The following is a 25395-nucleotide window of genomic DNA, read 5'->3' as shown; positions in this document are numbered from 1 at the left end:
CTTGCCTAAAGGCTTATGATATTGAGCATCTTTCCATGAGCTTATTGACCATGTGTGTATTTTTTGAAAAAAATGTCTCTTTAGATCCTTTATCTAAATTGGAATATTTATCTGTTTATTATTGAGTTGTAAGAGATTTTTAAAAATATATTGTTATATATTCCCATACATTCTGGATTCAAATCTCTTATCAGATATGATTTGCAAATACTTTCAATTTGTTAGTTGTCTTTTCACTTAATGGTATCAATTGTAGCCTGAAAGTTTTTAGTTTGTATGAAGTCCAATTTACCTATTTTTTTCTATTAACACTTTTGCTGTCGTATGTAAGAAATCATCATCTAATTCAAGGTAGTGATTTATGCCTGTTTTATTCTGGCTGTTGATAAATGAACTAATAACAATTTAGGTCAAATTGTTATTTGTGGAGATGGAGGGACTAAATGGTCTCTTTATAGTAACTAAGTAGAAAGAAATTGTAAGACTAGTAAGTGATAAGACTCTAAGGAAGAAAAAAGATGAGTCAAAGAAAGTCCTACATTAAAAGGCAAATAAAAAAACATAAATATATGTTGGAGGATAATTACTTCTATACGTTGGGCCAAGTTTTTTTTTTTTGTGGTACGCGGGCCTCTCACTGCTGTGGCCTCTCCCGTTGCGGAGCACAGGCTCCGGACGCGCAGGCTCATCGGCCATGACTCACGGGCCCAGCCGCTCCGCGGCATGTGGGATCTTCCCGGACCAGGGCACGAACCCGTGTCCCCTGCATCGGCAGGCGGACTCTCAACCACCGCGCCACCAGGGAAGCCCCTGGGCCAAGTTTTATATTTAAAATTAGAGGTAACAATATTAAGCCTATATTATGTTTATTAAGTAAATAATTTCTTTTAAAACAGTTTTTTTAACGTAACTTAGACAAAGAAACTGGTTGATAGGTATGTTTTACTTATCAACTGGGAGCAGGATATAATAATTAATTAATAGGTACCAAATAAAACTGACATGGATAATTATTTTTTCCCAAAGATTATTTCATGGAATCAGTTGACCCGATTGACCAGTTGCTTTGCAATCTGAAAGACTGCTGCGCCTGAGGTATGTCCTGCGCAGACTCCATCGTCAGGGGTGCCACCTGCAAGGGCCTGCCATTTACGGGGGTGGCGAGGCCCTGTGCAGAGATCATGCGCCCGCCCCACCCCCACCCCGCCTCCGCTCCAGGCACTTCAAAGACGGTGGATAAGCTCAGTCCCGCCCTTCCAGGAAGGTCGTACAGAGGTCAAAGTGGTCCTTTCTGAGCATGCGCGAAAGCGGAACAGTCTCTGGCGGCAAGTTGTCTTCTTGTTAAGTGAAGAAGTTTCGCCGCCTGGTTGTCTGTGGTGAGTCAGTTTGCTGTTTGTTTCGGGGGCATTGTCCAGGGGCAGTTGTTCTGGCAGGTGACTCCAGCTTCCTGCGTATCTCAGTGGAGGGTGCTGAACTTTATGCTCGCGAGTCTTCTGAATGTCACTATCTAGAAGTTCAGGCAATTTTCCTACCTCAGAATTTCTGAAAGAGTAAACACTTGTTTTCCTCTCCTCTCTGGACCCTGAAACCATATATGCATATGTACGTGTAATTGTGTATATAGAGAATTTCCTAGTTTCGGGTTATCTTGAACTCTTTCAGTAGTGACACATCAGGGAAGAGAATGGAAAAAAGATGTTTTTAAAATATTTTAAGTTGGTTTGCCAGCATTTGAGAAGCAGAATGTTTCACAGAAAAATCCAAGTTCCTGGCATCTTTTGAAAAACTGGAAGATCTGGAAACAGAAACCTAAATCCCTTAAGGCAACCACGGGCTAGCCAGCTCTCCGCAGCCGGAGCACCTCCTTAGATAAGGCCTAAGCCTCACTGCTCAGTTTACTGCTGAATCCATCCTGTCTGCTTCACTCGTTTCTATTCCATGCCTGACCCCTGTGAGCATTTGGGTTTGCATCCATTTTTTAGACTCAAATGAACTGCTTTCCTCTGTTTTACAGCCAGCGAGTCTCTCAGCATTCAATTAAAATAAATTAGAAGCAGTCAGTTTTTGAGAAATGAAATTTTTAACATTGCTTCCACAGTTAATATGTAATCACTGAGTAAATTATTGCCATGCTTAAAGCATCTTTAGGACCCTGTTTGGGAAGGAATGTAGAAAGTAATTCTTGTTTTCCTATGAATTGCTGAAACAGAGCCTCTATTTAACGTACTGGGCAAAATGAGACAAGCAATATGTATTTTTGTTGTTCTGAACAGGATGACAAAACAAGTGAAAACAGGTGTATAAACAGCAGTAGGAAGTAATGAAAAACAAGATCGCTGAGATCACAAAGGCCAGTGTTATTTTATGATGGCCTGGAGCAGCAACTGGAAAGCTTCTCTTGTAGTGGTTGTATCTGTAGGCTTCAGTATTCATTTTCCCTTATGAATTAATTTCTTAAAAAGAGTATGAAACGCTTTCTCCCTATCCATGGACACTTTGAAGTAGCTTGCACAGAGTATGGGGCCTAACAGAGCATCCTGGTTGAAATGTAAAACCAAAACCAAAATCAAAACATGCTTTTGAAGATAACGTAGTTTTAAAGGAACTGCAAGCCATAAAGGTGAAAACGCCTCTGTTTATGGAACATATCTTTCACATTGAAGAGAAATTCTAGATCCCAGGAAAATCTTTGAAAGATATAAAATTTAAAGACCCTAAGCTCTCCTCAGAAGCTTTACAACATCAACCTTTTTCAAAGTTTTGATCTGAAATCAGTTAAACCTCTTGAGAAAGAAATTTCACTGAAACTGAAAAAAGCAAGCAAAATAAAATGCAAGTATGTAGGTGCTAATTGAGAACAAATGTAATTGAAGTTCACTTACCTTTACTGCTGAAAGTCCCAAGGATGCACAGCTGTGGGCATAACCATACAGAATACTTCGTTAGTGAGATTGCCTTGGGAGAGCTACAAGTAAAACCTAGGCAAGGGCCATGAGAATGGGTTTTAAAAGATTCTCCCTCTTTGGCATTATAAACATATGTCTTTGCTTGTTTCATTCTTTTGTCATTTAACTTCTAGGATTCAAAAAATTTCTTCGTTAAATCAATATAATGATAATAAAATGCTTTCACATGAACTGAACCTTTAAAGGGACATAACCAGAGAGGGAGAGACAACTCACTCAACTCCTTTTATTTTCATCTAGGAAAAAGACCTTCAAATTTTTGACCAGATAGTGTTAGGATATAGGAAGAAAGTACTAAACTCGGATGAATTTATGCCAGGAATTTGCATATTATTTCACAGCCACTACAATTAAGCATGGAGACAGATGAAAAATTGGATTGGGGTCTCATGACTGGAAATGGAAAAATATCCAAGTCCTCAAAAAAGCAAAAATTAGAAACTCAAGCACATAAATTTAATATCAATTGGGGAGCAAACAGCTTTCAGAAAGGCATCTGATGATAATTAGTATTAAACACATGTAATCTGAGTCTAAGACATAATATAGAAGGATCTCAAACTTGGTAGTTTGAGGTAGAACAACTAGAGTTTCTCTTCAAGAGATAATTAGTAGATTGATATTTCAGGAAAAAATGTTGTAGAATAATTAATGTCTTCAAACATTTGACAAAATCTGCCATGAATTCTCTGAAGAAATTGTATAATTCAGTACTATCATATGATAAGGGTATAATAATAACAAAGTGATTACAAGAGAAGATAATTGGCACAAGGAAGGAAAACAATATTTAGTGACTCTAATGTCTGTAAATTATAGCACAAAGTATAGCCAATAAAGAAAGTGAACTTGAGATTGTAAAGTAATAAAGAATATGACAGCATAAGTAAGATTGAGTCTTGGTAACATTCTGTAACAGAAATAGCTCAAGCAGAAGAGGTACTAATCCCAAAGATTCAGGCATGTTAGAAAGAAAGGCAGAGAAGCAGTATGAGTTTAGAAAATTTCCTGCAGGGAAAGGTACAAACCGAAGCTGAATCCTATCTGGGCAAATGATGAGTGACAATAAGAGGATGAAAACAAAACTACTGATATGGCTGTGTAAGTGTGTTAAGACTACCCAGTCAGTGAGGGAAAGCGGGTGGGTGCTGGTGCAGGCACTCACACTGCTACAGAGCTGAGGGGACCTCATCTTTCTGGACAGCTGTGAAAATATTTTAGTCAAAAATAGAGCATTCAAAAAGTTATTTTTCACCTTTCAGAATAATAGAAATGACAAGGGGAACTTGTTACCCCAAATTTCATTTTTGCCAACATGGAACAATCAGTTCGATTGAAATGACAGAAAGATGCTGGTGGAAAATGTAGTTACTTCAAAGTGCATGAGAACTACACTGTGTCTAACCCTTCTAGGGAATTTTTTTTTTTTAATTACTATCGATGTAGTAGAAATCTCCTTTCTGCATGACCTCATTCTCTGTCAGTATTGAATTCTTTTTAGAATTTAATCTTTAAGTATCTAGGCTCTAATAACAAGCAAAGTTTAACACTTCAACCAAAACACATCCTTTTGCTTTTCACAAATGTGCGCCTATGTCAAGGTTCAGGGAAAGCAAAAGAGAACATTCTTAAAAGTTTGAAAGAAAATAATTTTTGTTGTGGTTCGTTTTGGAAGAAATAGTGCAAGCTCAGTTACACTGGCTAGAGTAGTAGTTGCTGCTGTATAACTAAAAAAAACTCCAAAATATCAGCAGCTTACAAAATAGATGCATGTTTCTACTCATATAAAGTTCAGGCATTAGTGGTTGGGGGTGGGGTAGTTTGTTTAGGGAGTGGGAAGGAAGCTCTGCCCGCTGTAGCTCCAGGCAGATGGAGGCTCTGTTATCTACATCATGTGGTTTCTGAGATTGCTCTGAGTGTCAAGAAAGAGGGCATGAAGAATTATATGGGAGCTTTGTATGGGCTAATCCTGGAAGTCATATACTGTATATCCTTTGTGCTCAAATTCCATTGGCTGCAGTTGAATGGCTTTATTCTATTGGCCACATAAATGTAAGGGGGACTTGGACTTGTATATGCCTTCTGTCTGGGCAATTAGTTCCCAGCAACACCTTTAAAACTGTAGATGGGGAAATGAGTCTTTGATTTAAAAACCAGTGGTCTGCGCCACACTTACCTGGAGTTATCTTGGTATAGATCATTCAAAATCTGTTAGTGTAAAGATAATGCTTTCCTTTGTTGACACTTATCACTTTTTATTGTCTGAACAGTGGAGATCCATTGAAAAACACTAAATGTAATTATCTTTGATGGGGAAACTGGTTTTTAATGTTCCCAGAGCCACTGGTATCAAATAATATCAAACATTTAAAATATTATTTTATTGAATTGTAGAACTTCAGAACTAGAAGGAACATTGGAGAATGACCAGTCCAACATCATTTTCTAACAAACAGAATCACATGTTATATATTCTGCAGTTAGGCTGTAAATTTTGTTGAGTGCAGGAATATATGAAATCTGTCTTTTTCTTGTGCCTAAATGAAACCCACAGAAAAAGCCACTTAAAGAGTCATGTTAACTGTTTCAAGCTTCTAAACTATTGGACATATCCTCACTCTGACGTGAGGTGTGCAAAGGGACAATGATAATTTTGCAGCTTGTCCCACGTGCCAGCATTATTTGATTTATATGCTGTACCTGCCTCCTGTGATGCTGTGTGAATTCATAAATCTGAGTAAAAGAACAGGGACCCATAACTCAAAGAGGATGAGATGGGCTAAACCCTGAGGCTGAGAATGTACTGCAGAACTGGAGCTCTGTTCCCTCATGAATACCCATGGGTATCAAAGTTGCTGAAGGTTAGCATTCATCATAAAGGGTCTCAGTCAAGGTACATGGCGGGATTCCAAGAATAGTTTTTTGGTTTTTGTTTTTTTTGTCTTCAAACTTTTGTGTAGTCCACATAACATTCTTTTGTTGTTTTTGCCTTTTTAAAAATAAGATAAACTTGATGCAATTTAGTGTTCTAATGCATACCTCTGCATCATGCCCACCTATTTGTCAGTGCCTACTGTGTGCAGGATGTTGTCCTATACAGGTATTATGGGCAGATAAAAAATTATAAGGCGCATAGTATAAGCTCTCAAACGTATCGTCTAGCAAAGGATATGACAGAGCTCATAAAAAACAATGACAACATATGGGCATTATATGAAAAGGATCGTAGGGATATAAAACACTCAGTAGTACAGAAATTCCGAAGAAAAAGAGTTCCCTGAGGATGAAGTAGTGAAGGACCATCTAATATAAGTAAGATAAGTAATAAATGCATGCTGTCACCAAGCTGCTTTATATTCATAAAAGCTTTTGGAGTAGCCAAGTCCTATCACTTCTCCAATCTTTGGTCTGCCTTTACTTTGTACTTATTATAATTAGGTCTGTATCTCAGTGTTTAGTAAAACTTATACTAAAATTATGAGATTTTTGTCAGATACTTAGGGTTTTAAAATTAACTAATTAATGATTGAAGTACAGACATTTAGTTTTATTCTGTCACAGACAGTAACCTCATCTCTGCCCAACCACAAACGGATGCTCTGACTTTTAGTATATGAAGGTTAGGCATGCCCTTAATTGGTTCATTCAACAAGTAATTTGAACATGAAATATTCAGTAAGCAGTAATTCTGTGTCAAACACTATTCGGGTGGAAGGAGGACAACATTGAGAAGGATAGAGAAGTCAGGATGGCCAAGCAGTCTAAGGCACTGTGTTGAGAAGGATAGAGACCCAGCCCTCACCATCTTGAGACTTACAGTCTGTGAAGTAGACAGGTATTTCCATCAGCAATGACATGAAATGACAGTAAGTACTAGGAGGAAGAAAGCACAGCGAGTGTTCCTTCAAAACTATTTAGCAAAGATTCTGACTTAGTCTCCTGGAAGTCAGGAGAGACTACATTAAAGTGAAAGCGTAAACGATATAAAGGAAGTGGCCAACTGAAGATTAAGTGGAATTGTGTCCTAGGCTGAGAAAACAAGAAAAGGCAAATGTGATTTTGCCAGTTTTAGGAGGCTCTGTGAAGTAGCTTTCTCCTACCTAAAAGTAAGGAGATGATATAATCCAGCAGTTTTCAAAGTGTAGGCAGAGAGTCTGCAAGGACAAAATTATTTTCATAATAATACCAGGGTTTATTTGTTTTTGTTTCCACTCTCATTTTCTCATGAGAGTGTTCCATAAGCTACATAACATGTGATATCACAACAGATTGAATCTCGAAGCAAACCTGAGAATCCGGCTGTCTTCTATTAGGCCAGCCATTAAAGAGATTTCCAAAAATGTAAAACAATGTCACCTTCTGCCTAATTGGTTTTAGAAAATAGAGTTTGTAAAAATATGTTATTTATGTAAGCATATAAGGCATTTATTTTTATTTCTAAGTGAATTAATAAATACATATTTTTTAAACGTCTCAGTTTTAATTTAAACATGTAAATGCTGAGAGATATAATCCACATAAACAAAAGCTATTTTGGGTGGGTCCTAATTAATTTTTAATAGGGTTAAGTAGTTGAGACCGAAAAGCTTGAGAACCACTAATTTAATCTCTTGCTCAAAATGGGGACATTTTGAGAGTGAGAGGAGATACTTTTTTTTTTTTTGAGATACTCTTAATAATTATACCAGAGAACAAAGTGACATTACATCCCAGCATACCTAGGACAATCTTAGTTTATATATATTTTCCTAGTATATATTATTAATAGCTTTTAGTTTCATTGTCAAAATATCCTGGTTTGGAGGATCAGCTGTATGGTCACCCTACCTATGGGACTAATTAATGATGGCCTTGTCTTACACCCTCCTAAGCTTGCTATCAAAGAGAGCTCCAGAACATGAACTTTGGTGGGGAACTATATATGAGGGACCTTGTGGGAGCAACTATACCTATCACAGACAGACTGGTGGAAAGAAGCAAGGGCAAACTTTATGTTTGTTGTTTTGTTTTATCTCAGAGTATGGCATTATGGGTTTAGACATCTTGAGTCTGAGAAGAGCACTGTTAATCTGTATTTTAGAGGAACAGATTTTTAGAGTATGCTGTACCAACTCTAGTAGTTGCCTGGACATCTGAAGAATGAAATCTTTCCTTTGAAGCAACTTCAGCCTTTGAGAGAATGTTAGGAGGAATGAATGATTCCTGTGCTGCATTTTATAGCAGGTCCCTCGCAAGTATGGACGCTTGTTATGAAAACTGGAGACATTTACATACTCAAATTGAAATAAGGTCATTGCCCGAACAGAATCCTTCAGGCATTAAAAAAAAAAACAGAACACCTGCCTAAAGCACCAGAAACAAAAGGTATTGTGTTGAGTATTTTCCCTCTTTCCCAAAGGTTGAGATAGCTAACATTTATAGAACAACAGTGCACCAATCACAGTGCACAGTGATGAAATACATCACTGAATCACAACTAAAGATTTTGAGGTCAGATACATCCTTTGGAATATCTGCCAACCAATAACATGGATATGTTATGGATTCTCTTCGAGTGTTTTAAGAAACAATAGAAGCATTACAAGCAGAATGGAAAAAAAGAGAGAGAGAGAAAAAAAAAAAGCCAGGGAGAAGGAGAAAAAAAAAAAAAAAGAGAGGGCAAGAGAGCCAGCAATAGGCTTACATGAGCATACACCTTGTTTCCTGGGCACATCAAGGGCTTCTAGCCAAGGGCTGTGATGTTATTCTAGACATTTTTACTGACATAAAATAAGGAGTCTAAATTATGATGAAATCAGAACCAGAAGCCAACCACTAGGGAAGCCATTAACAATTTAACATGAGGGAGTGTGGATTCTACTTGTCAAAGAGAATATTAGAAGACTGTTTGATATAAAATGCAACTATCACAGCACTGAGGGTTGGGTACCTCAGCTGGGTTTTCCTTGAACTCCTTCCCTTACAAAGTTAAACACAGACCTGGGTGTTTCACAAGGACAGCGTATCTTATGCCAAAGCAAAAAATCACATCAACCGAATAGGATGAAAGTTTGATTGGATACCTGTCTATCAAGTAGTTGTCTGGCAAAGGCAAAGACCACAGGGAACAGTAAGAGGTGAAAGTGGACCTGAGGAAAAATTCAGAGTTCTTTTTTTAATTTTTATTGAGGTATAATTGACATACAACATTATATTAGAAGAGAATTCTAAATCTAAGACACATTGAGTCAAATTCTAGCTTGGTTGTTTCCTGTCTGTGTGATCTTGATACAGTTTTATCCTCTAGAATCATAATGAACTTCATCTTAAAATGAGACTAATAATATCTACCTCATAAGAATGATGTCAGAATTAATGAACAACAACAAAAAGGCACCTAGCCCAGTGCCTGGAGGGAGTGGGAACTCATTAAAAATTACCCATTTATCCTTATTTTTCACCCAGTCTTAGTATTGAGGTCTCTTTCTCCTTTTTTTACTTCTCCTTCTCCATCTTGTTTTTCTTTTTCTTTTCCTGTTCTTTTAAGACAATTTTATTTTGATATAATTATAGATTTACAGAAAAGTTGCGAAGATAGTACAAAGAGTTCCTGCATAACCCTCACCTAGTTTCCTTTTTTTTCTTTTTTAAATTCATTTTTCTTCAGTTGGTTTATTTGAATGTGTGTTCTCAGCTATCTTAAAAATAGATTGTTCTCTAGTATAACGTAGTATTACTCACTTCATTGTACCTTTTTCATCCCTTCATTACACAATTGATGAACGTTAAATGATTACCCTAGAGTAGAACAACATTAAATTATCTGGGGCTGAGTATGATTATTGACTTTCTTGTTGGATGCAGAAAACTTTGGAATAATCTAGCCTATAACTTGGGGGGAAGACAGTCAGGTGGAAGCAAAAGAAAAAGTTGATAAAACCCCTATGCCAGTCTGATGGTGCAGTTATTATATGTATTTGCATATATATTTATAGATGTATATTATATATATTTATATATGTGCCCTAACATCTAACAGTATGTCTGGTGGTTCTAATAATTGGTAAATCCTTTCAAAGATGTGATGGTTAGGTTATAAGGTTTAAAAGGCCCAGGATAGAAGGTTTAGTTTAAGGGTATATCCACAAGGACTTTATGTAGTGTCCTGATGTACCCTCAAGGCCCTGGGTAATAGAAGGAGGAACTGAGCTTCTTTAGTTTCATCTCCCATCTCATCTCCTTCCTGGGTCTCTTTTGTCTTTGCTTGCAAACATTATCTCCATAATCCTTCTACTGTTCTCATGGAGGTTTTTCACCTAAAAATGTTTCCCCCTGAGAACGTTCAATGCTCTGAACTAGCCACAACAGCCTTGCTAATTTTCACCAATAGCAAGTACTCTTCCCTTGATACTCTGTTTAAGCTACATGTCAGGGGAAGAAAATGAGTTCAAATGTAGGAATTCACCTAGACCATTATAAGTAACTAACTTAATGCCTTTTTCCTCCCTGGGTCAGTTACATTTTAAGAGAAGGAGCCTCACAGTTAAAATAAAAGATACTGTCATACCCAAGAATGGCCTGTAACGTTGGAAGTTTAGGCACTGTGGCAGGGAGAAGGAAAAGAGATCTGAAAGCATAACCTTTCTTGGTCCTTCTCCAACTGAGGGCTGCTGGAGACACTGAAAAAGTATCCAACTTTTCCTGATAGTTTGAAACCTCTTCAATTCACTACATTCAAGATAGCAGAGGTAATACTATTTATGAATAAAGAAAAACATGCTATGAGAGGGTAGGAGAGGACTAGGAAATGACAAAAAGGATTGGGTGCCAACCGAAGGGACTGTCAGGTCATTTGGAAAAGGTGCTATTATCACACTATCTTTATCTCAACATGAAAATTAAAACTGTCTGTGTTGGTGTCATGAATCCAGTGCCATTTAAGCTTCCAAGATCCAAACCAGTGTAACGCAAAAACTCACCTAAAGCAATTTTGAGAAGAATCTCGCTTAGTCCACTACAAGCTCTTCCTTTAGCTGTAGACCTAGGCATAACAGTTTTGGAAACAAGAAATAATGAAGTGCAATGCTAAGGAGTGGGAAATGAAGAACGATTTGAAGGTGTGAAAGGATTTGGAAAAAGATAAAATGTAGTGACAGAAGTTTATTTCATTCCCATCATGAGATTTGGCAATGGTTATATTGCTTCTTGCCTTCAGTTACCAAGGCCACAAACCATTATTTTCAGAGGCTCATTGCCCTGTATGTGCATCAGAATTTGACAGAAAGATAAAGGGGTTGTGAGCGAAAAATTGGCTGTTCCTCTTAATAGATTTTCTTTTTCTTTTGCTTTTGGAGAGGATATCTTGTAGAAGGAAATACTCATAAAATAATAATAGTAATAATAATAATAACATGAATCATCATCATCAAATCTTTGTTAGAAAACTGTGCTCAAATCAGATCCCTCCACCCTTTACCTTCCCGTTCTCCATCTTCACTGACATAAAGAACATGTACGAAATACTGATAATTCTCTGGAAGTACTCCTGGCTTGCCCACCAGTGAAACTTTTATTAAAATTTTAATAGACACGTACAAGAAGTAAGCTTACCGACAGAACAAATTCACCAGATGAACTATACAGTTCCTAGACAATGCAATTTAAATTATATAATGAAATTGCAAACAGTGGAGTAAATTAAATGAGAAAAAATATATTCTGAGATATTAACCAGGGGAGCTCACAAATCAAGCTTAGGTTTTCTTGGAGACAAGATGAATGCACTTGTATGTGGACAGTATAATCTTCCATTTCTTCCTCTGATATCACTGTAACTGGCTTTTCAAATGCACTGACAGAATGCAGTTTTTACTGGAGAGGGATTCAGAATGAGAATTCCTTCTGCTAACCACTAATAAGCAATGCTAGCAAGAATATATGATATTTTTAAGATTTTGTGCATAGCGCATGAGATTAGCTGAGAGTTCATTATTCTAATATGGTTGTGCAAACCCAATTCAGTGTTAGTTCAATAGGAATTGTACTTTGCTGGGAGGTACGCATTTGTTCCTATTACACTGCACGTGCCGCAAATTTTCAGGCTTTCATTTGCCTCTCACATTTGGTACTGCAGGCAAAATGCCATTAGGCAAAGGTAAGAGGAAAAGGCAGACAGAGAAGCCAGGAGACCCTGGTCCAGCCTCTGACCTCCGCTCAGGAGGTACAGTTACAGCCAAATTATGCTATCAGGATTGTTCATTTCCTACATGATCTGAGCTTTATGCTCCACGAGGAGAAGGAGAGGTGACTGAATGGCTTGAGGTACAACCTCCCCATTGACTGCATACTGACAGTGCTATTTATTCCTTAGACCCTCATCTCAGAGCCGAGATGTGCAAGAGTGCTCCGTGTGTCTGAGCCAAATGCTATTTCAAATGCCATGTTTGGCTTTTATTTCTTTAAATGTGATCAGATTACTATTAAAAATATTATTTCTCATTCTGTCTGTGTCCGTCTCTTCCCGACGCCTCCAGTGAAAAGGTTTCTTATCTATTTTGACAAAAATTTAAACCAAATTGACTCTGCCATAGAAAAATGGACACCGAATCTTGAAGGGTTAAACAAGCTTCAGAAAGGCTGAGATTTTTCTCTCCATAGAAACTGCATGCTTGAACGATTCCTAAGCTGTTAGGGTTACCATGGTAATTATTATTCTTAAATGGAGAGGTTTATTTGTGAAGCAAAAAGACCAACAAACTTGTTGCCTGTATCTCTAAATCAGAACTGCTTGCAGCCATCTTTAAGGAGGGGCGAACTTTTTTGGGGAAGAATTGAATAATGCAGATCAGTCTTTATCAGAAAGTGTGACAGGCTTGCATAAAAGAAAGGTGGAATGTGAATATATTAGGGATATTTACTGAAGCCCCATTTATTGGATGGGCTTTACCATTTTTACCTCTTGAAGGTAAGCTGAGGATATCAACAACCCCAGAATCAATTGTATTTTAGGGGAATCGGTTTGTTAGAGCATCTGATAGATTGTTTATGTATGGCTGATCATAATGGTCTTGAGGTCAATTCATTTTAATGCAAAAATGGCTCTAAGAGCTTAAATTAACTATTTAAAAATTTTTTTTAAATCCTGAAGTCACGGCCTAGTGAACCTATTTCTCCTGATTTTAGGGGAAAGAAACCTGACTGGCCATAACAACAGAGTTCATAGCCGACTTTAGCAATGTAGAGCTCTTCTGCAAAGTGTAAGAGTGGTGTTATGAGTTGGGAAGGCTCAATACCCTTCACAAGTGTACAGGCTACTCTGTGTAAGAACAATACTGTCTCACAAATTTGGGACAAATTGTACAAGTCTAAAATTAACTCTGTGCTCTCTCTGTTACACTTAGTTTGACCTTAAAATCAGACATAAAGGTTTGAAAGCAGCCTGGAAATTCCTGATGGACAGGTGTATCCCTGTACTCTCTACATGCGTTTACTGTACATGCCTTTACTCTTGCCCTTATCGGCGTGTAACTGTGACTCTCTTGTCGGTCACTCCTGGTAGATGCTGGACCTCAGAGCCTAAGGAAGAGGAGGCAGGAGATGGAGCATGAACCCAGAGTCAGGGTGCCTGTGTTCAAGCCCCTTATCATTCGCCCTCTATGTGACTTTGGTAAGTTTCTGAATCTTTCTGGATCCAGTTTACCATCTATAAAATAAGTATGATAAGAAGACCACCTTCATAGGGTTGTTGTTAGAATTAGATGAGTTAATACCTGTAAAGCTCAGAATCACTCAGAACAGCTCCTGGCACAGAGAACATGTTATGGGAGTGCTAGTAGCTTCTCAAGGGATATTGTCTCTTTATTATTGTATTCTCAGTGCCTATTCTCAGATTAGTTGCTTAATAGAGGTTTCTTGAAGTAATGACTGAATGAGCCTTTGATGCAATTAAGGGACCCTTTTGTACCTTCTGCCATGATTGGTCATCTTGCTTCTCGGTGAGAACTTCTGGTTACCAGGACTCATGGCATAGCAGCCCATTCTATTGTTGGAAAGCTCTGCTCAGGAACTCTTTTGTCTTCCTGGTACCTCTCTTCTATGGACAAAGGAAGCTTGAGCAGGCTGCCTTCTGGGGAAAATGTGTCTCTTTAAGCCTGCATGTCCTGACTATAAAAAGCCTGTGGTGTTGGGCAGGGAGAGTGTTGGTTTCTCTCTTCCACACGTCAGTGGTCAAGCTGTATATGCCTGACTGTAGTCAACAATGAGAGGTGAGTTCTAAGATTGTTTTTTTGTAGAGAGATGGTTATTTCACTTGGCAATTCGATCTCTAAACAAGGCATCTTGCCTACTTTATGGAGTTATTGTTCACTACTCCATTTTACAAGAGGTATTCGGAGAAGACTTCCTTGACATTTTTAAGCTGCTGGGATGCGTTTTAATTTGTTTCTAGAGTATTTAATCTATAAGACATACCAGGCTGAATAATTTATGTAACAAAACAATGACAACAAGGTCAAAGCGGAAGTATGACTTTACAGTGGGGAATATTCATGACATGATGCTATTTGAGATATGCTTCTTGAATATTAAAGAGTTTTTCCTAATGTTATGTTCCAATTAAACAAGTGGAAAGGTATAAGAAAGAAAATTGGATTCATTTTGAATTAAGCAAATTCTAGCGTAGCAGTCATCATATTTCTAATTGAAAAATGTCAACCACTGTCTGTCCACATAAAGTTTAGAGATGGTAGCTGGGGGTGTTTTCTCTTGTGACCTAGTTGTGATATAAACCATAGACTACCAGATATTCTGCATCAATAGATCAGATACTCATAATCTGATTTATTCAGTGATATATAACCTCAATTATTTATTTTCGGTTACATTTCAACTTAAAAGGAGAAAGCCAAAGCAACAGAGTTTGCTGCTTAAGGTAATTATAAGATGGCTTATAGATGGAGTTCTGACAAGATCTAACTCTGTTCTTCCTTTTCTAGCACAGTAGGATTTATGCTCTGAAAGGGATAATGGCTTCTTATGTACAGTGGACAAAAATTAGATCATCTCGTGCATAGGGTAGAGAGGATTAGGGAATGAAAAACCTGAATGTTTGCTGACCTCTATCATCAATTAATGCTGTCGTCTGGGGCTAACCACCTTGATACTGATATTTAACATTTATTAAGGACTCATTGTATTAGCTAATTAATTCTTGCACTTTTAATAAACAAGCCAAGAATCTTAGTGCCTTAAAGTAAATAAAGGCTTGTTCCTTGCTTACATCAAATCAGAAGGGACCCATTCTCATTCCAGTTAGTGCCTCTGCCATCTTCTAGGGCTTCAAAATCCTCCAGTGCACCCCTTGCTGGCAGAATGATGAGGGAAGCAGAAGAGAGGAAGAATGTTACAGAAGTTAGAGGGGGCCAGGCCTGGAACTGGTGTTTATCACTCTGCCCATTTTCATATATACAGAACTCACTCACATAGCCATACCTGTCTTCAGCCACAGCTGGGAAATATAGTAAAGCACGTGCCAAGGAAGAGAGGGCATAGGTGGTGTTGAGTAACTGCAGCTAGGCTCCACCACACTGTGATTAGCTCTCTAAATATTTCACTTAATTCTCACAATAACTTTTTCTTTTAATTAATTAATTTTGGGTTGAGTTGGATCTTTGTTGCTGCACGTGGGCTTTCTCTAGTTGCTGAGAGCGGGGACTACTCTTTGTTGTGGTGCGCTGGCTTCTCATTGCGGTGGCTTCTCTTGTTGTGGAGCACGGGCTCTAGGTGCGCACGCTCAGTAGCTGTGGCTCGCGGGCTCAGTAGTTGTGGCGCACGGGCTTAGTTGCTCCATGGCATGTGGGATCTTCCCGGACCACGGCTCGAACCAGTGTCCCCTGCATTGGCAGGCGGATCTTTAACCACTGTGCTACCAGGGAAGCCCTCACAATAACTTTTTGAAGATTAAGAAACTTGAGCTTAGAATGGTGTAGCTGGACTCATTCTTTTGTCTTAGTCTATGCTCTAAGCCCCTATGCTTTTTTACCTCCTTGTCTTTTGAAAATCTCTAATAATTTTCTTCACTTTTATTATGAAAATGATAGTATTCTCAATCCCTGTTATATCTCATGAGATACTGGAAAATTGTGAACATGTCCAGACTTGCCTGCTTTCCGTTACATAGATAAACTGAGCATCTTTTTGTGGCTAACTCATTGACTTGCATAGTATGTGCCATCTCCTCCTGCCCTGTGCAGCAATTCTCTCCCCTTTTTTTTTGGCATCATAAAATCTTCCCCCTCTACTGGATCATTCTCATCAACATACAATTGTTACCATTTCTCCAGTCTTGAAGATAAAAACACCTGACTCCACATAGCTAATTAGCTATTGCCTCATTTCTCTATTCTTTACAGCAAGATATTTTGAGTGGTGTATATTTGCCATTTCCAATTTTCCTCTGTTTCTTCCTGAATTCCCTCCAGTCAGGCACCTCCATCACTGCAGCAAAACTGATCTTGGTAAAGTCACCAATGGCTTCTTTGTTGCCAAATCCAATCAATTCTCATTTTTCATCTTATTAGACCTATCAGTATCATTTGACATCATATTATCTCCCTCCTCCTTGAAAGTCTTTCTTTACTTGGTTTCCAAGACACCAGCACTTACCTGGTTTTCTTTCCACTTTGCTGGATAGCATTTATGTGTTTGTTTCCTTAGTTCCTCTTCATCCCTCTAGCCGCTAAATAGAGAATTACTTCAGGGCTTAATCCTTAGATTAACTTTATTTTCTCTCTTTACACTCACTCCCTTGATGAGCTCATCCAGTTCGATAGCTTCAAATACATACCATCTAAAAGCTGAAGGTTTCCAGTCCTGATTCCCTGATAGAGAGTTCTCCAGATTTGTATCACTACTTGAATGTATGATCAGTATACCTCAAGGTAAAAATGCCCCAAATTAAAGGTCTCACTCCTCTATCCTAACTATCCTGATTCAAGCCACCACCATCTCTCATTTGGATTATCATAGTATCTTTCTAAACAATCTCTTTGCCTCTTCTCTTACTTAATTCTTACAGTCTAAAATGATCCTCTTAAAAGAGAAGTCAGATGATATCACTCCTATGGGCCAGCCAGCTAATGTTCTTCCTTCTTAGAATCGAAACCAACGCCCTTGTAACGGCCCAAGAGGCTTTTCAAGATCTGATTGCCCCTTTTTTTTTTTTTTTTTTTTTTTTTGTGCGGTACGCGGGCCTCTCACTGTTGTGGCCTGTCCCGCTGCAGAGCACAGGCTCCGGACGCGCAGGGCCAGCGGCCATGGCTCACGGGCCCAGCCGCTCCGCGGCATAGTGGGATCTTCCCAGACCAGGACACGAACCCGTGTCCCCTGCATCGGCAGGTGGACTCTCAACCATTGCGCCACCAGGGAAGCCCTGATTCCCCCATTATTGCTATGACCTTGTCTCTTAGTTTTTTTCCCCCCTCCCTTCAGCCCACTCTAGTTGCCCTGGCCTCCTTGCTATTTCTTGACCTTTCCAGTCATTTTCCCCACCTTGAGGCCTTAGTACTTGTTCTTGTCTCTCTTTGGAATACTCCTCCCATACTTATTTTCATGTCTCAGTCCTCAGCTTGCTTAGTTCTTTGCTCAAGCATACCTTTTCACTGAGGCTAATTAGCAGTATCCCATGTGCTGGTTTAAATGAGCTTCTGTTCATTTCAGCATTTACCCTATTTAAATTTTAACTGCCTATCATGGCTACCTCAATACATCTCTTTTGGATAATTCAGTTTCTATAGGCAAAATGCTGTGAGTGTCTCAGATTTTGACTCCCTTCTCTGCAAAAACAGTATCTGAGTTCATGGGGAAGAAGGCTATATGACCTTGTAGAAGTAACAGAGGTTGACCCCCTAACCTGGTGCTGCTCATGAGGTATGTTATTGGCTGTGCCCACTGAGGAGCTGTAACTTTGTCTAGTACATGGGACAGTGTTGTGAATATGCCACCTCAAAATATACCTCTTTGGCATAGGGGTTATTTTGAGCTGATTATTTTGAGAAACAGCAGACACTGAAGAAGAACAGAATAGAAGTTACCCTTTCGTAGGGGATATTTACATTTATAAAGGGAATCTCCATTTGTACAGGTGTCTCCTTTTTGTACCAGGAAGAGAAGGGTGGCTGTAAATCACAAGAGAATCTTATCAATGGAAAAGTCACCAACTTAAATCTGCATAGCAGACGTTACTCTTGTTTCCGTGGTAAATGACGTCCCAACATCTTTCTTTCTTTTATCTGTCTTTAGCTGAAGATAAAAATATTTAAGCTGATGGTTTGAGCCACCTCAGGGAGTTACTCATTTTTCCCTGGAAATCTCCACCTGTACATGATGTATAAATGTTCATAAACTTCTATTTGCTTTTCTCTTGTTAATCTGTCTTTTATTATAGGGGCTTCAGCCAAAAACTCAGAAGGGTAGAGGAAAATTATTTTTCCTCCCCTATAGTTACCATCCACCGATGACATCTGAGGATAGTCAGCTCTTGACCTGTATTGGTCAGGGCCTAATGACCCCACCGTGCTTCTATAACCTTTTCTATTCTCTTGTGGCCTCCACAAACCCCTTTGAGGCTCTTCCATGTCGTCTGTCTGGCACAAGGGCACAAGGCTTAGCCTGTCTGCCTCATAGACTCTGCCACAGAATCACCTCACCACTTTCCCCCACAGGCTCATCAGTTGGGCCCAAAACAGGTCCCCTGACTCTTGACTTAAAGTCCACACCACCTAGAAGCCATGTTTGACACAGGTATTTAAAACTGGACTATCTCTCCATTTTACATCTGTACTCTTCTCTCTTTACTATACTGAGACACGTAGGGTTGCCATATGCAGCAGTAATGCCCATAAGTCCCAAACAGGGAGCAGGGCAAGAGGCTCTCTTTCCAAGGAAAACTGGAAAGGGAAAATCAGAACATACATATGACTGTGACTATGTCATAGGACGTATGACTATGTCCTTTCTTCTATATCCATTTTTGTCCCAGAACCACTGCACTAGAAAAGGTAGTTTGTCCCCTTCCTTTTGGCTTTTGCTGAATGCAGGCTTGTTCCCCTGATATTGTACTGCTTATTGAGATGGCATCTGCCTCTCCCTTTTCCCTGAGGTTATAACGGTAGCCACGAAGTGTGGAGTAAATCAGGTTTATCAAATAAGAACAACTAATCATCGGGTATTTCAAATACACCCAAGATACACACTGTGCATTTTTTAACGCAAGTTTCATTAATTCCCACCATCCAAATTAAAAGAAAACTTTATTCATAATTTGGGATTCTGAGATAAACTTCAAGTTTAGGAGAGACGGAACCAGTTTTTCACTGAGAGATATAGCAAAAGGGTTGGAAGAGAGCATGTGAAGTGTTGTTCTTAGAGCAAGTAATTGGAGGAGCTCTTAGTACAGAAAGTGAGGCACTGACAGGGCTCGTGTAATCATTCTACTACCTGTAGAATCACACAGGGCCCAGCACTCAGAAGAAACTTGGTTTAATACTCTGTGGTAGCTGCCTGGATGTTCTTAATAATTTTTTTAACAAGATGTCCTGCATTTTCATTTTTCACTGACTCTCTGGGTACTGGACATATATTCTTACAGTTTAGAGCACTTGAACATAGAAACGAGTGTTTGCTTCTTGTCTGAAGGCTGGGGACTCACTAGCATACACCACTGAGTAGGGCATGAAGGAGCAGTAGAAGCAAAATTTGCCACCCCCAAGGTCTCTTTGGGATGTTTCATTTTGAAAGTCAAGGCCCAAAAGACAACTCAGGAAGAAACTTTGACCTTCCCCTTAACTGCCTAAAAGAATTTAGTTAGAGGACCTGTTCCAGGAAGGGAGCTATCACTGTAGATAACTGTGGTATGAACTAGGTGGGATAGACAGGGAAGAAACTAGCAAAGTCTGTTTGTTAAAATTTCTCTGTGTTCCATTGTCTCTGCATGTCCCAGTATATATTTGTTTACCAAACATTTGCTTTTCCACCTTCATATGAATTGCCTTCCACCCCTTTAAAGTCCCAAACTACCACCCCCAACATCCTCTTTTGTCTTTAGCCGAAGATAGTATTTAAGGTGAGGGTTTCAGCCATTTTGGTGAGTTATTCATTTTTCTGGGTCTCTCCTATGTATACATATTATTAAACTTTTGTTTGATTTTCTCCTGTTAATCTGTCTCATGTCAATTTAATTCTTAGATCAGCCAGAAGAACCTAGAATGGTAAGGGAAATTTTCTTCCTCCTCAATAGGAGGTACTGTTCCCAAAAAAGAATGGGGGGAAATGCCTCCTCCAGTTACCTCCTGGCTCTCAGAATTTATAGAAGAGGAGGTCAATAAAGAGGACAAAGTCGTGGCTGACTTACTGGAGGTTTTCTCATGTCATAAGATGTACACACAGTGATGAGAATAGGGCATGGCTCACCTTTGAGAGGTGATAGTCATTAAATGGATCTAGGCCAAGACTGAGATGCCCCTTTACCACCAATGTTATTAATGCAAGTGGAATTTTTCCTCCTTTGCTGCCCTTGCTTCTGGAGGAATGAGCACAAGTAAGTCTGCTTAAGGGTTTTAGGCTCAGACAGAGACGAGGGGAAACTCAGAAAGGAGGAACATGGGTTGTAATCATTGACTAAAAAAGTGATTATAATTCAAATTGACTGAATACTTATTCAGAAAAATCAGGATATTCAGAACTAAATTGTATGACAGAAACCATCAGTTTAGATGAATGTTTACTTGGGAATTGACCAAATAAGTAAAATATCTCAGCAATTTGGGTGTTCAGGGGTCATAACAGTATTGTACAGTTTCGAGAATAAATTCAGTTCATGTTACACGTGTCTGTGTAGAGAATTGTCAGCTACACCAGTTACAAACAGACACATGACTAGTAAGTAGTACATAAAAGTAAGTAGTACATATATATACAGCAAACGCTGTATATATACATATATTTCCTATTGATACTTTGAAACACATGGGCAGATCCACATTCTCCATGAATACTTGAGAGTTTACGTTAATGGCAATAAAGTTGATCAATACCTGATTTCTCTGTTGGCAGGTACTGCTCGCCAGGGATAGGGACCCCACAGAGAATGAGAGTAATCTCATTGGGTTTTTTCAGTCAAGTATTGTTTATTTAGTATCATACTGACCCCTGACATCCTAAATACAGTAAATAATCTCCCGATTGATGGATGGCAGCACTTTAGGTCTGCTGGAAAAGCAGAAGACAATTCATCCTTCTTGTCACAATAAGGCAAATAGCCCACGAGACAAACTGAAGACCACTGTAGCTTTAAACAAGAATGGCATTGATTAGAGGGAAAGCTAATGCTGAAAGAGAATCCTAGAGATACTGAGATGGAGTCAAAGAGCTATGAGTCAAACATAGAAAACTACAGATGAGAACCTGTGGGACTAGAGATAATAAGAACAGCAGGAGGAGAGAGAGGAAAACACATAAAGAGAAGAAAAAAAAAACAATAAAAAGAAGATACATAAAAGGGAATGAAAAACCAATAGAAGATGCCAGAATTTTTGACAGTGAGGGGTAGGATCTGAAAGAACTTCTGAAGGAAGCGACTGAACTTCCCTGTGGGGCACCATCCTTGACAGTGAGATATTAACCTAGAGGGATATCTGTACAACACCAAGGCCAACAGAAATAAAAGACACAGAATAACTAAAATGCATGCACTAGGTTGCATGTGTATACTCAGAAACACTCTATTTTAGCTATTTCAAAGAGAAGGTAGTTGGAAAAGCTGCATGTTTTAGAAAATGTAATCAAAAGAATTTTTTTGTTTGTTTTGGTTGTTATTGTTATTTTTCTTTCATTTTTCTTTTGGCATGGCAGTCAGGCCCCATTAGGTAAGGCTGCATTTAAGAACCATTTTAAAATCGAATTTTTAAATTCTATTTCTCTATTTATTTTCTTCTATCCGTCCTCTTCTCTCTTTTATTTTAGAAGCTTTTGGCATTGAAAGTATTTCTACCTTTGATTATTGATCACTCAGTAGCACTCACAGACTAAGCTGCAGGTCTTAGTTTGGGGGAAACAGTAACTTCTTTCAGAGAACGGATATGCAGTTTAATTGAGCTTCATGTTTTCCCCTGCATTTTGATTTCATCTATCCGTTCCCATTCATTAAAAATCACATGCCCATGATAAAACCTGGGTCTGTTGCCTTGTCTAGCTAAGAATCAGGAGTTCATTATTTACTTCATATTGTGTAAATTCTAATCAGATACCAGGGAATCTTGGTCCTGTACCACATTGTCTCCTCAGGCAGAATGCCCTACAATTTTTAACACCACAGAACAACTCCACAACAGAGCTGATTCCCTTGGATTCTTCCTCAGCCGATGCAGATAACATTTTGAATAAGATAGGGCTCCATTTATTTTTAGCAGTTTGCTTATTTATTTACTTTCGTGGTGGAGCCAGATAAGAGACTGACTGAGTTCACACCCAGTGGTGAGCATATTGGGTGACCCGTTAATGCTGGTGACTGAGCTCTAGCTCGGGCCCACAGGCAGTTCTGTTCAGATTTATGGCAAGACCTGGTGATGGATAATATAAATGTTTATTCATATGAAAGCAAATGAATGCATCCCGTGTAAAAACTAAATTGCAGATAGGCTCATTTAAGACTACTCAGAAACAGTCATTTACTCTGGATGGGAATAATGCCTGAGAAGGGCCTGATAAGTCTCTGATCCTTTGACATATAGATAGCACAATAGAGATGGAGATAAGCATGTTCCTCACCTATATATAACCCCCTGAGGTGATCCCTAATGCATTGTGGGTTTTTAGGCAGGTGGAAGACATTAATCCACTTGGAAGTATCAGTCAAGTCACAACTGTGCTTTAGCTCAGATGGTCTGAATAAAACTTGCTGAGACAAAGTTTGCCAGAAGGAAAAAAAAAAAAGAAGTCCTACTGTGGAGGTCTTAGGGGATTTCAAAGCACGCTGAATCAGATTATCTTCTGATTTAATATTTTTCTATAGTTCAGGGTAGCTTACAAAGTCACCAGTTCTTACATCAAGGGGGATTCATACATTTGGGAGATGTCTGTGTAGGCCAATTGATTCAGATATTTTGGCCCCCTAAAAGTGATTGTTAAAATTCATGATGTAGTGGCTAGAAGTCCAAGATCAAGGTGTTGGCAGGTTTTGTTTTCCTTGGGGTCCCTCTCTTTGTCTTGCAGATGGCCACTTTCTCTCTGTGTCCTCACACGACCTTTTCTCTGTGCTTGTGCATTTCCTGGTGTCTCTCCTTCTTCTTATAGGGACACTAGTCATATTGGATTAGTACCCCACACTAACAGCCTCATTTTAACTTAATTGCCCCTTTAAAGACCTTATCTCCAAATATGATTATATACTGAAGTGTTGGGGTCTAGGACTTCAACATACGAATTTGGGAGGGGCATCATTCAGCCCATAATATTCTGCCCACTGGATCCCCCGAAATTCATGTCCTTCTCACAGGGAAAATACATTTGAAAATAAACTGATGAAGAGATTTTGAAGCAGCTAACATATAGAAGTCTGAGATGACTCATTGCATTCCCAAGGGGATCTGTAGTTTGAATTCTCTGGCTATGCAATAAAATGAGGATACTTTGGTTTGGGAAAAAGAGGAACACAGAAGCAAAGAAGGTGCCTTTTGGGTGCCACTCTCAGGAATGGTTGCCTCTGTCTTTAGAATAAAATCAGAATTGGAAATCATTTTACTGATCGTTTAGGACAGTCCCTTCACGTTTAGATGGGGAAACAAAAAGGTGTGAAATGGCCGAAGGAACTCAGCTATTTCTGTAGCCATGTTTGGTTTAGAATGTGGATTTCCTGATCCCTGAACTAGGATACCTCTCTATAATCATGGACCCTAAAGGGAAAACTGTTCTCTCTTAGAGTGGCATATGTGGCTGGGGAGACAGCATCCATCTTCAGTGAGACACTGCTGAGAGAATGTGGCTTCCTGATGGTCCTAGAATGTATATATTAGAGATACAATATCTAATAGTTGTTCCTTTTTAAATTTACCTTTTTGTTTGTTATTGTTGCTAATAGTGCTTACAACTGGAGAATACTGGGATATCTCATATGTTTCCCAACTTTCTCAGTAGTAGCTTAGACAATATTACAAAATGCCTTCCTCTTCCCTGTTGTGCTAACAGTGCCCATAGTGTGGCATGCCATATATTTCACTATATTATAAACTTTTTATGGGCAAGTGTCTTATTTTTATCCTTTGAGCCCTAGCAAAGAGCTACCCACTCAGGTGCTTAATATATGCATATGTGTATTTACTTAATATATATGTATATTATTTACTTAATATACATGTATGTCTGTGTACATACATGCATGCATATGTACATTTATGTGTGTGGCGGTGTGTGTGTACCTGAGTGTGTGGCCCCTTGTGGCTCTAATGACTAACTGCTCAATAGAGGAATAAAGGTTGCTTTCAAAGCAATAGTCCTGGAGAGGAGACTATTAACTCTTCAAGTGTTGGTGGCAAAACCAAGGCAAAGGGTTGGTTCAGTTGGGGAGGATATGTGTGAACAGATAACCTGTTGGGTGCACTATACTAGGAGAGGGGTCATCCATGGGCATATATAGTATTTGGTCCTTGCTCACCTTGCCCTTGACTTCACTCCCAGTGGCTTCTGGATGTATAGTGACATTGCAGGGTAACACAGGTTCATCCATGAATCTTTCCTTAAACCCTCAGGGAGAATTAATTACTTCTTCCTCTGTACTCCTAAAGCAATTAGTTTCTGACTCTACCACAGCCATTGTAATGTATTATAAATGTCTGTCTCCCATTAAACTTTGAGTTGCCTAAATGCATGGATTATGTTTTAGCTATCTTTATATCCTTAGTGCTGCTCATGTAAGAGATGAATAAATGAAGGATAAATGCCAGAATTTGACTACACTCCTCAAGTATCTGTCTGTCTGTCTATCTATCTGTCTGTCATCTGTCTATCCATCTACACTGTTCTAAGTACTTTAGAGATATTAACTTATTCAGTTCTCCTAACAGCATTCTTCTGCAGAGAAAGAACCTGAAGTTCAAAGACATTAAATAAATAACTTACTCAAGGCCACATACCTGAAAAGACAGAATAAAGAATTCACACATCAAGTGTGGCTGCAGGGTCCCTCCTGTAACTAAGCTCACTGTGCTGTGCCTATCCTGGCTTGGATGTTCAACACTGGGGCAATCTTCCTTAAAGATGTTAAGAGATTAGGGCTAGTACTAATGGGGAGCAGGATGAATCTTTTTTTTTTTTTTTTTTTTTTTTTTGCGGTATGCGGGCCTCTCACTTCTGTGGCCTCTCCCGTTGCGGAGCCCAGGCTCCGGCCGCGCAGGCTCAGCGG

The 25395-nt window shown here is 38.9% G+C and overlaps 1 long non-coding RNA gene across 1 annotated transcript in view; it reads left to right on the top strand.

Moving 5' to 3' along the window:
• Positions 1-1267: 1267 nt before the first annotated feature.
• The window catches only part of LOC125963386 (uncharacterized), a 105766-nt gene continuing 81638 nt past the window's right edge, over positions 1268-25395 (top strand). The window contains exons 1-2 of the long non-coding RNA XR_007475272.1: positions 1268-1376; positions 13504-13611. This is a non-coding gene — a long non-coding RNA (uncharacterized LOC125963386). The remainder of the gene's footprint in view (positions 1377-13503; positions 13612-25395) is intronic.

The sequence above is a fragment of the Orcinus orca genome, chromosome 2 (genome assembly GCF_937001465.1).
Source record: "Orcinus orca chromosome 2, mOrcOrc1.1, whole genome shotgun sequence".
Lineage (NCBI taxonomy): Eukaryota > Metazoa > Chordata > Mammalia > Artiodactyla > Delphinidae > Orcinus > Orcinus orca.
This window is presented reverse-complemented; position numbering and strand designations above follow the sequence as displayed.